This window comes from Gastrolobium bilobum, unplaced genomic scaffold, assembly GCF_033153095.1.
Source record: "Gastrolobium bilobum isolate Gb01-03AN ecotype WA unplaced genomic scaffold, APGP_CSIRO_Gbil_v1 utg19388, whole genome shotgun sequence".
Classification (NCBI taxonomy): domain Eukaryota; kingdom Viridiplantae; phylum Streptophyta; class Magnoliopsida; order Fabales; family Fabaceae; genus Gastrolobium; species Gastrolobium bilobum.
Genome location: NW_026898925.1, coordinates 54,762 through 67,211, shown reverse-complemented (window position 1 = coordinate 67,211; position 12,450 = coordinate 54,762). Strand labels below are relative to the sequence as shown.

The 12,450-nt window shown below is 40.9% G+C and overlaps 1 non-coding gene across 1 annotated transcript; it reads right to left on the bottom strand.

Annotated features, from left to right (window-relative positions):
- Positions 1-11,325: 11,325 nt before the first annotated feature.
- LOC133285614 (small nucleolar RNA R71) lies at positions 11,326-11,431 on the bottom strand. The gene has a single exon (XR_009748027.1). It is a non-coding gene; the product is annotated as a small nucleolar RNA R71 (small nucleolar RNA).
- Between the last annotated feature and the right edge of the window lie 1,019 nt (positions 11,432-12,450).

Genomic DNA, 12,450 nt, shown 5'->3' with positions numbered 1-12,450 from the left:
TATGCATGTCATAAAATCGCGTATGTATGTTTCTATTGTGCATGTCCAAAAGCGACTAGTATGGTATGTTGTAGATGTATGACATAGGGCAACGACTAGCATGATAGTACAATATGCGCGTTTGATGAGACTTGGTAAATCCCTAATAAAAGAAAAAGAACCCTTAAAAGGCACAATTATTAAGTGCATGATTGCCTCCCACCATTGGTACAAATTGAATCCCTTCGACATGGTGGTGCTCTACAACTCAGTTGGGACCCACTATTTCGTTGGGTAAGATGAATGCTTGAAGTGTAGAGACACTTAGGATGGTGGTTTGTGCTTGACCAGGTGCATAAGTTGCAGGCTCAGCCGAGCTTATGTACTTGGGGCAATAGTGCCAGGTTGGTTGCATGAGATGCACCACTAAGTGACAAGGAGTTATCAACCTGATGTTAAGAGAAGGTATGAGATACTGTTGATAATGATCAACCCATCATTTAATTTGATCTTGCGGTCTCAGACGGGGATTAAAGGAAACAGTCGTTCTCTTAACCTACTACGGAAATTCTTAAGAAGAATAGACCTAGGTCAATCAGGAAAAGGGTCATTGACTTAGACAAAATAGTGGGAGGGGCTATTTATTTGAAGTCTTTAATAATATGGTCTATTTATAACAATATTAATTATTTTATTTTTACATCCTATTCAGCTTAATATGTCGGGCCATTTGTCTCTGCGTACTATTCTCAAAACGAACAAGTTGACCGGTCCTAATTTCATGGACTGGTATCGGAATGTCAGAATTGTTATGTGGGCCAAAAAAGTTGCTTATGTCCTTGACGCTGCTTTACCTATTGCGCCTATGGAAGGGGAAGATGAGTTCGCAAAATTTGATTTCGAGGCCCACAAGCAACACATGGATGATAATGTGTTGGCTTGTTGCATCATGATGGCATTCATGTCACCCGAGCTGCAAAAGCAGCACGAGCATATGGATGCCCCCTCCATTATCCTTCATTTCAGGGAGTTGTATGATAAGAAGGATAAGTGTGAGAGGTATGAGACCTCTAGGGAATTGTTCCTATCCAAGATGACTGAAGGCATGTCTTTTAACCGCCATGTCCTAAAGATGATAGCGCTCATTGAGAAGCTAGAGGGTCTACGCTTCATAATGGATGCTGAATTAATTAATGACTTAGTTCTATCATCACTTCCTCCTTCTTTCAGTGTGTTCATTATGAACTATAACATGCATTCGATGAATGTTACACTGCCTGAGTTGTTAAGCATGTTAACTACTGTTGAGATGTCTATCCAAAAGGATAAGAAACAAGCTCTTCTTATTGGTGGGTCTTCCAAGACCAAGGATAAGGGTAAAAGGAAAGAGCTTGCGAAGCCCAATCCTCTCAAGCCCAAAGGAAAGTCCAATAAGAAGACGGGCAAGGCCAAAGGTAAGGGCAAGGATAAAAATGACGCTGAGTGCTTCCATTGTGGCAAGAAAGGCCATTGGAAGAGGAACTGTCCTGACTACATTAAAGGTGTAATGGAAAAGAAGCATGGTGATGCTTCTACCTCAGGTATTGACATGATTGAGGTTAATTTTTCTTGTGCTAACCCGGCTTCATGGGTATTGGATACCTGTTGTGGTTCTCACATCTGCAATATGTTGTAGGTGCTAAGGAATCTGAGGAAGCTTGATAAGAACGAGGTGGATCTTCGAGTTGGGAATGAAGCAAAAGTTGTTGCATTGGCTATTGGAGATGTTGACCTTGTTTCGTGTACGAGCCTTATGCTGCATTTGAAGAATTGTCTTTATGTTCCTAACATTTCTTGAAACATTATTTCTATTTCTTGTTTAGAACGAGATGGTTTTATATTTACCATTAAGAGTAGTGAATTTTCTATCATTATGAATGATATTGGTTTTTGCTACTGCTTCTTTGGTAAATGGCTTATATGTTCTATAAATGGTAAATAAAGTCCTCAATGTGAATGTGAAACGACCTAGGATAGATAATAAATCTTATCTTTGGCATTGTAGACTAGGACACATAAACGAAACAAGACTCTCTAGGCTACATTCAAATGGACACCTAGATTCCATGGATTTAGAATCCTATGGACCTTGTGATTCTTGTCTAGCTGGGAAAATGACTCAGACCAAGCCCACAAGGCTTGAGAGTCATAGGGCTAGTGAGTTATTAGGACTCATTCACTCTGATGTATGTGGTCCAATATCGGTCGAGGCTAGAGGTGGATATTCCTACTTTATTACCTTTACTGATGAGAGATCAAGATTTAGGTATGTATACCTGATGAGACATAAATCTGAAGCCTTTGACAAGTTCAAGGAGTATATGAGTGAAGTAGAGAAACAACGATGCAAGATGGTTAAGACATTACGATCAGATCGTGGTGGCGAATATCTGAGCAACGAGTTTCAAGATTATCTAAAGGAGAATGGGATTCTCTCACAGTTTACTGTGCCTTACACGCCACACCCAAATGGTGTATCCGAAAGGAGGAACCGAGCCTTATTGGATATGGTTAGGTCCATGATGAGTGTACAGAACTCCCAAAATCATTTTGGGGTATGTCTTAAGCACTGCAGCATACCTTCTGAATAGGGTACCTTCTAAATCTGTTCAGACCACTCCATATGAGATATGCACTTGTAGGAGACCAAACTTGAGCTACCTCAAGGTTTGCGGATCTCCAGCATATGTCAAAGCGCTGACATCAGAGGATCTTCTTTCTCAAAGAGCTAGTGGGAGTAAAATTGAACTTGAAAAAGTTCAAAGCCCATAAGAACAGATTAAGGAACCCGAGTCTTCTCTGCAGGCGACGTTCTCCAATGGAGAGTAAACAAACAACTTCGTAGGTCAACTAGGGTTAGTCAACACCTGAGAGGTACGGTTATGTGATTGAGAATCAGCAAACCGTTAAGGATGACAAACCTTGTAACTATGAGGAGATAGTCAAGGATGTTGACTCCTCCAAATGGCTTGAAGCCATGAGGTCTGAAATAGACTCGATGCATCAAAACTAGGTATACACCTTGGTTCTACATCTAGAAGGAATGGTCCCTATTGGATGTAAATGGGTCTTTAAGAAAAAAACTGATGCAGATGGCAACGTTCAAACCTATAAAGCTAGGTTGGTTGCGAAAGGATATCGTTAAAGACAATGAGTTGACTATGACGAGACTTTCTCACCTGTTGCCATGGTCAAATTTATTCGGATCATGCTAGCTATAGCAACATATAATGATTATGAAATTTGGCAAATGGATGTCAAGAATGCCTTCTTGAATGGGTTCTTGAAGGAGGTGTATATGACACAACCTGAAGGTTTTGAATCCAAAGGCCAGAAGTATATGGTATGCAAACTTCAAAGGTCAATATATGGGCTAAAGCAAACATCACGGAGTTGGAACATTCATTTTGATGAGGTTGTTAGGAGTAACGGTTTCATCAAGAATAAGGATGAGTCTTGTGTTAACAAGAAGGTTAGTGGGAGCAATGTTATTTTCTTGGTGCTTTATGTGGATGACATACTGCTGATAGGGAATGACATCCCTACACTTCAAACAATTAAGGAGTTGCTTTCTGAAAGTTTCACCATGAAAGATTTGGGAGATGCAGCCTATATACTGGGTATAAAGATCTGTAGAGATAGAACTAAGAGGCTACTGTGATTCTTCCAATCTACGTACATTGACAAAATACTAATGAGATTTAGTATGGAAGGTTCGAAAAGGGGTTTTCGTCCTGTCAATCATGGCGTGCATCTTTCTAAGGTTATGTGTTCTAAGACACAATAAGAGAAGGATCGCATGAGTGAGATACCATATGCTTCGGCTATCGGATCCATCATGTATGCCATGATCTGTACAAAGACCAGATGTCTCTGTCGCTTTAAGCATAACGAGCAGGTACCAGGCAGACCCTAGAGAGGGTCACTGGACAGTAGTTAAAACAATCCGCAAAAGTACTTGAGAAGGACTAAGGATATGTTTCTGGTGTATGGTGGAGTTAATGAGCTAGCAGTGAAAGGGTTCACCGATTCTAGCTTCCAAAGTGACAGATGATTGTAAATCACAATCAGGGTTCGTATTCACCTTAAATGGTGGAGCAATGACTTGGAAAAGTTCCAAAAAAGAGACTATAGTAGATTCAATGACAGAGGTTGAATATATAGCGGCTTCAGAAGCAGCTAAGGAGACGGTGTGAATCGAGAAGTTCATCACTGAACTTGGGGTGGTTCCCAGCGTTAGTGAGCCCATACAATTGTATTGTGGCAACAATGGTGCTATTGCGCAAGCAAAGGAACCCAAGTCTCATCAAAGATCAAAACACGTGCTCTGCAAATATCACCTGATTAGAGTAATCATTGATAGGATGGATGTAAAGATCGATTATGTTCCCACAGATGATAACCTATCTGATTCTCTGACAAAAGGAGTTCTCAGAGAAAACATGAAAGTCATTATGAGGTTTTAGGAAATAGATTTCGGTCAGATTGGCTCTAGGCCAAATGGAAGATTGTTAGTACATAGGTGTCCTAGAGACAATCTGAGAGTCAGATGGATCCATGTACTTCTTTATTAGTTATGAATAAATTTTATGAATAAAAGCATTATTTATCTTGTTTCATATTGCATGTCTCAAATATTGAATACGAGTAAATGGATAAAGCCCTTGGAATGGAACAGGTGTCACATTGAGGATCTGTGATAGAAATCACGATCATGAGGGCTCAATGACACCACACGTCCATTTTCAGAAATATGTTCCTACTCTAGAGATACCGATAATGGGGATTGGTTATCTCAGGTAAGACTAGCACGACTCAGCTATTTGCATGGAGATGCAAGGTAGAGTCCTCGTGAGCTACAGACATGGAGATGTCTTAGCTGACTCGTGGGTGGACCTATTGGAGAATAGCTCACACTGAACTGACCCACAAAGAGACACTACAAGGAAATCTCGCAGATAGTATCAATAGGTAATGTCTCTTATTATTTGGGTTTGTCTTTCCTTAGACCTGACGTTGTCATATAGACATGTTCTCTAGAAGGCTTGCTTTGATTGTATATCTTGTTTGTTTGAACATGGAGACTTGTAGGTATACTCTTGGGCATGCCCTAAGGACTCAGGCCTAGTGTGACAATCTAAAGGAATTCGTCAATCTCTGTGAGAGATTAGGTTATCCGTTGACCGGTGAAACCGGGATGACATTTACGGGACTCGGGAATCAATGCATAGTAAAGTAGTCATGAGATGGCCCGCTCTTTAGAGTCCGTAAATGAAGATTCCCTGTTTCAGTAAAAGCTAACCCTAGACCGCAGGGGTTGATACGTTTTCCTTGACCTAGGTAAATGGGATGGATAACCGAGACGAAAGGACAATTCACACGGTAACCAAATAGGTATAACGGGTTGATCATTCGATGAACTCAACTAGCTCTGGGACAACAAAGCATTGCTAGTGCTCTGTGTTGTCATTAGATGGATTGGGCCTAATGGGCCCAAGCCCATTTATGTCAGTGGCTATGTTGGGCCTGATAGGTCGCACACAAACACCTTAAGTTGTCTTGAATTCTAGCATATGTGTTTTGGTCCCAATAAGGCATAATGGGCCTAAGTTAGAAAAGCCCACATATTGGGCCAGGAGAGAGTAGGTGGCATCATGGGTCAAGTTAGACTTGATCCATGATGTAACCTAATTAATGATGGACGTCGTCCGAGAGGCGCACCGGAAGGCCACAGAAGATGTTCTTGAGGCGAATAGGTTGGCGAACATAACCATGATGAGGGTTATGTTGGAAGAAATGCGGGCTGGCCGCAATGAGGGTCAGTTCCCACCGCCACCACCTCCACCGCCTCCACCCAGTCTTTAGGACGATAGCCAGAGTCACATTGAGGGTGCCACTCCTCTTACCGGGGTGATGGAACTCTACTTGGAGCCTGCTGAGGATCATGACGTGATTGAACGCCGGCTTAATGCTTTCCGCAAGCATAAGCCACCCTCTTTGATGGATCTTATGATCCTATTACTGCTACGAGATGGCTATAGCGCTAGATAAGATTTTCTGAGTCATGCAGTGCATTTACTCGTAGAAGTTGATGTTTGCGACGTATATGCTGGAGAGCGATGCACACGAGTGGTGGATGAACACCTCTCATGCTTTCGAGATGCAGGGTCATGTCATGACATGGCCATTCTTTGAGGACTGTTTCCTTGGGAGGTATTTCCCATACGATGCTTAAGAAAGGAAGCAGAGGGAGTTCGACAGATTGGTGCAGGGATCGTTGTCTGTTGACGAGTACTTGGCTAAGTTTAATGAACTGGTCAAGTTTGCACATTTCAGGATCGCTATGCCTACTCCGACGTTCTTGGCTGCTAAGTTTCGTAGGGGACTTAATGAGGAGATAACTGATCGCATTGCTGGAGCTGCATCGAGGGACTTTGGGACACTGGTACAGCAGTGTCGTGACATTGAGGATGTATGCATTGTGAGCAAGGCCAAGAGGGCCAAGGTTGCGGAGGTCAAGGGTACTGGTAGTTCCACTTCCTAGAAGAATAGAAAGTTTTCTGGTAAAGGAAAGAGAAAGCAATTGGCTGCTGGGCAGGCGCCTAGTCAGTTCAAGAGGACTTCTTCGCAGCAGGGAGGTTTTGCTAGACCTCTTTCCACTCCTAGATGTGCAGGGTACGGAAGGGAGCATGCAGAACGTTGTGCTACTGACCAGCTAATCTATTTTCACTGTGGCAAGGAGGGTCACTACTCCAGGGATTGTCTGTCATCTACCGCGAGAGCTGCAGCGGTTCAGGCAGTTCCACTTCAGATGGTTCCTCTACCACTTACAGCGGCACCTGCAGTGCCACCTGCCACTGGCCGTGTGTATACGTTGGATCGCCAGCAGTCAGACCGAACTCCGAACCTTGTCAGAGGTACTGTTTCTATTGGTGATTCGATTGTTGATGTCTTGTTTGATTCCGGGGCTACGCATTTTTTTATTGCTACCCCGATTATTGTGGGGCTTGAGTTACCCATTGTTGTGCTTTCTCCACCGTTGCGGGTGACCACCGCCACCGGAGAAAAGTGTGATACCTCCACTGTACATCGAGATGTCGTGTTTCAGTGGGATGACCGTGATTTTTCGGTAGATCTGATTGGGTTGCCGATGGCTAACTTTGAGATCATCCTTGGCATTGATTGGTTGTCCAAGAATTGTGTTATGATTGACTGTTGTGCCAAGCGAGTTGTGATGTCTCCGTGTGATTCCATATCCAGTTCCTCGCCTTATATTTCAGTGTTGCAGGCTAGGATAACCTTGAGAGTTGGGGCATACGGTTATGTCATGTTGTGATTTCTGCTGAGGGAGTTGTGACACAAGCTGTCGAACTCGCGCAAACTAAAAATTAATTCTTTAGGGTTCAGAAAATTTGTAGTAGAGTGGAAACCCTAAGTTGTCTCTCTCAAGGAAATTACTTGGGTAAAAATCGTTTATGATGACAGAAAATAAAAGGGGGGTTTGTTTTGATTTTAGTTTAATAATTTAAAAAGGCAGAAGATAAAATTGGATGTAAAATTCGTAATTAAAAACAACCAACCTAAGGTTTGGGTTCCATGGACGTCTTTCCTCGGATAAGAAAATATCAGTATCGTGATTGATTTGTCAATCGAATCAGAATCCTTATTTCCAATTGACAACCCTCTCTAAGCGATCGCTTAGCATTTGATCAAAGACGATGCTTCTACTCATACAATCGCAGAGTATCAGCCCGCTTGATTTAAGGTCATAGGGTCAATCAACCTAATCATCAAATCTGATGATTAATACCTTTCCATAATCGCAATCGCGAACCTCAGATTGAATATCCACGATCGCACGATATCAATCTGAGTTGGGAAGGGAAACAAAACTGATTTGAAATAAACGCAGATCCTCAAGACTAATCCATGGAATCCATTACCCTTAGGTTGATTAAAAGGTTCTTAGCCTCGCATGGCTAAGGTAAACATGATTAAAATAAAAAGAAGAGGAAGAAAAAGATGAAGAACAGAATTGAATAAAAACTCAGAGAGAACTTTTCTGTTGTAAAAACTGACTCCGAAGGGTTTCCTAGAGTCTCCCTTAAATAGCCGTCACGCAGGACGGCTAGGGTTTCACCGCTTCAGCCCAAACATAAAATAAAAGCTGAATAAAATAAAATAAAATAATAAAACATGGCCTTAGGCCCAAAACACATTGGGTCCTAATGTGAATTACAAGTTCAAACGTCAGAATAAAATTCAAGCAAAACACGTCATCTTGAGATCAAGTTGCGACCATATTTTCGTCCGAATTGGGCTTCAGTAACTGAAATAGCGATTGTAGCCCTATCTGTTAGCTGCAAAAAACAACAAGAACGGAGTCAATTCACTAGATTATGTGAAGAACCAAGAGGATGGACTTCTGATGTTTCAAAAGAGGATTGTGATTCCTCGAGGTCCTTTGACCGAAGAGGTGATGGCAGAGGCCCACAAAGGCCAATTCACTATACACCCTGGTGCAACAAAGATGTATCAGGACTTGAAGAGAAATTTTTGGTGGCCGGACATGAAGAAGGACATAGATGTGTATGTGTCCAAGTGTTTGATTTGCCAGAAGGTGAAGATAGAACACCAGAAATCGTCTGGTAAGCTTCAAACTCTTGAGATTCTGGAATGGAAATGGGAGAGCATTTCCATTATGAAAAGTATCTATATGTCACTAGAAAAATATATAGGACTGGAATAACAAGTTTCAGGTCAAAATAATAAGAACTGGTGCCAGAACTGATACTGGCTAAGTAAAAGCGCGTACCAGAAAGGTGCTGCGAAAAATAAAATAAAAATATGACAAATCTTAGAAAAATGGCTAGGTTCAGAATCCTAAGTTTGGGATTAAAATGCTAAGCGTAGCTATTAGTGCTAATACTGTGTGCTTAAGACTTAAACCACTATAAATACTCATTTTGCACAAAACCGTAGGCCATATTGGCTTCCTACGTGTGTTGTTCAGCTGCTGAGTGCCTCCCCATTGCTGTCACCTTCTTCCTCTCCACCTTGTGAGCCAAGAGGTCACATTTTCTCTTGGTTTCTTCATCAAATCTCCTAATGTGAGTGTGCGTTAGACTTGTGAGGGTGAGAGGTAGCCATTTGCTGAGTGCTCAGCCTCTGTTTGTTGGAGTGTGTAGGCTGACTTCATGGTGGAAGTTGAGGGAACCATTGTGGTGTCATTTTGAGCTTCAAGAAGCTACCTTTGGTGAGAAAGAACCATTATGGTGTGCCATTTTTGTGCACCTTCAAAGTCAGAACCTTTGGAGCTGATTGAGAGCTCCAAGAGCCACTGATGTGCCTCTGGCATAAGTAGTTTTCCAAGCTAAAAATGATAAAGATTAAGTCATAAAAGAGCAGTTTATATACATATTTGCTTATTATGTTGACTTTTCCATTTCAATGATATTTCTCACCTATTTGTTATGTTTATATAGGGAGAAAGAAGGAGAAAACGAAATTTTAAAAGATTGTTGGCGCGAATCCGCACGGGTGTTGGTTCTGAGCTGCACCAATTCCCTCGGGCCATTTTCCAAAGAAGTGGCGCGATCCAGTGCCAGTTTTGCTAGGCCAAAATCCAGAGTTTTGGTGCGACCCACGCCATAGTGGCGCGAGCTCGCGCCAGTTTGCGGGAAATAATATCACCGTGCTTTTGAAGGGCAATTTTGGAAGCAGAAAGGAAGGGACTATAAAAAGCATGCTTCATGACAGAATTAGGATTCCAGCATAAGAGAACCGTTATGCTTCAGAGAGAGAGAGAGAGAGCTCCTGAGAGAAAATATCGTTCGTCTTTTGTTCTTCTATTTTCTATTCCAGTTTATGTTGGATTTTTATATGCTAGCCATGACAATGGTTGGCTAGTACTCTTTATTGTAGTTAGGGTCACAAACCCTATGTGAACCCTTGTTACAACAGATTGATTTATAATTACTCTTTTATATATTTATATTTATCTCTACTCTGTGCGTAATTTATATCTTCTTTGTTAGAATTGATCAATCTAATAGTTGATGATAGTTTAAGGGTAAGAACCCTAGATAAGAATATCGGGGTTTTTGATCTTGAAAGGGAGTAGGATAACAATTTTTATGCGTGCTAGGAATAGACATATATATTATTGCAGATGTTTATTTTATCGTGCTCATTGCTTAATTCCATGAGAAACATAGCAAGGAATTGGGGTTCCAATTGGGGTTAAAGGGTTAACTTTGCAAGGAATTGAGGGTTAGTTACTTAATATTTTTAGATGATAAATTGTCTGATTATTTATTTAAATGAGTATTTGAAATCAATCCAGAAGAAAATGTGGGATCATATGGTGAGTGTACTCTAGCTACAATGCTTTCTTATATTTTATAAAATCAATCTCTGTTTTATTTTTCATAACAAAATCCAAAATACGTCTTTTTCTTTAGTTCATATTGTTACTCAAATTCACATTATTTTTCACATCTATTTGAATTCCTTCCATCTTAAAAGGAACGATTATTTAATATTTGATCACAATCCCTATGGAGACGATACTCTTCTTATCATTATATTACTTGTGCGATCGGTACACTTGCCGGGTAGCATCAAGTTTTTGGCGCCGTTGCCGGGGATTGGTGTTTCTTAAATCATATAATCTTGATCTTTAAGATTGAATTTTGTGAATATTTTTATTTTTTATTTTTTTTGGTGTTATTTGAAAAGTGCTACTAATCTCTTTCCTGAGTTGTATGCGAGGTAAAACTGAAGAATTTCTGTTTGATTCTGAGATTGCAAAGACTGAAAGGAGAAATAGAAAACTTGCTCAGAAAAAGCTTCAGTTCAAAGAAATTGATACTCTGTCTGAAGAGACACAGGAGACACCAGTTGAATCACCAATCATGGCAGCAAATAATGATGAAGAAAATCCACTCATGGATACTATTCTTACTCCAGCTTTTAATAGGCCTAACTTAAGCATTGTCCAGCCGGTAATTGGTAACAATAATTGGGAGCTTAAGTCTTCCACTATTCAATTGGTGGAGAGAGCCCAGTTTGGAGGAGGGGAGAATGAAGATCCTCACAGATTCATAGACAGATTTCTCATGGTCTGTGACTCAACCAAACATCCTCAGGTGTCCAATGACGCAATCCGGTTGCGATTGTTCCCTTTTGCTGTTAAGGGAAAAGCTCTTAGTTGGTTGGAAAGGCAGCCTGCACGTAGCATTCCTATATAGGATGATTTGTCTCAAAATTTCTTTGTTGAGTTCTTCTTTATGGAGAGATATAATCAGATGGTGAATGATATTACCAATTTCACTCAGTTAGAAGGTGAAACTATGTGTGCAGCTTGGAATAGATTCAAGGATTTAATGAGGAGGTGTCCTCATTATAACTTGACTGCTGGCAATCAAGTGAGAATCTTCTTCAATGGTTGTACACCTGATATCCGGATGGTGTTGAATGGTGCAGCAGGTGGTACTATTAAATCCTTGGGAGCAAATGAGACTCTTGAGCTGATTGAGAGAATGGCCGCCAATGAAAATGAAGGTTTGACATCTAAGACTAAGAGAGGTATTCTTCAGCTGGAAGGAAATGATGTTGTTCTGGCTGAAAATAAGTTATTATCTCAGCAAATGGCAAATTTGACTTCAAGGCTTGATAAGATGTAGATTTCTGGTGTTCAGGCTAAAGCTGTTGCTGTTGTGTGTGAATATTTCCAGGACAACCACGAGTCTAATGAATGTCCTTATTTGCTATCTTCTGATCCTCCTCAACAAATGCAGGTGAATGGCATCTGGTATGATCAAAGACCTCCGCAACAAAATGTTCCAAGAAATCATAATTTTTCTGCAGGTAGTAGTAATTTTCAAAGGAGGACTCAGGGAACTGGTCTTGACTTCAAATCTAACAATTATTTGCAGCCTCCACCAATCCAACCCAAGGAACCTTCTAATTTGGAGAAGCTAGTAGGACAAATGGCTCAACATTGTAATGCTTTCATGGAGGAGACTAGAGCTAATACAAAGAACACAAATGCATCTATCAGAAATTTGGAGAATCAAATTGGCCAACTAGCTAAACAAATTGCTGATAGAACTCCAGGTACCTTCCCTAGTAATACAATTACTAATCCAAATGAAGATTGTATGGCCATCACAACTAGAAGTGGTAAAGTGGTGGTAGCCCCAGAAAAGCCAAATATAAATGTGGGAGTTGATGGAGGTTGAGGAGCCAGAAAAAGAAGCTGTAATTCCTTTTAATGTTGTGAAGCCTCTTCAGAAAGGTGAAGAAGAAGAGCAACCGATTGTTGCTGAAAAGAAGAAATTTGAGATGAGTCCTGGATATGTGAGAGCTATGGCACCTTATCCTGAAAGATTCAAGAAAGATGCTCAGAAGCAGCAATATGCAAGATTT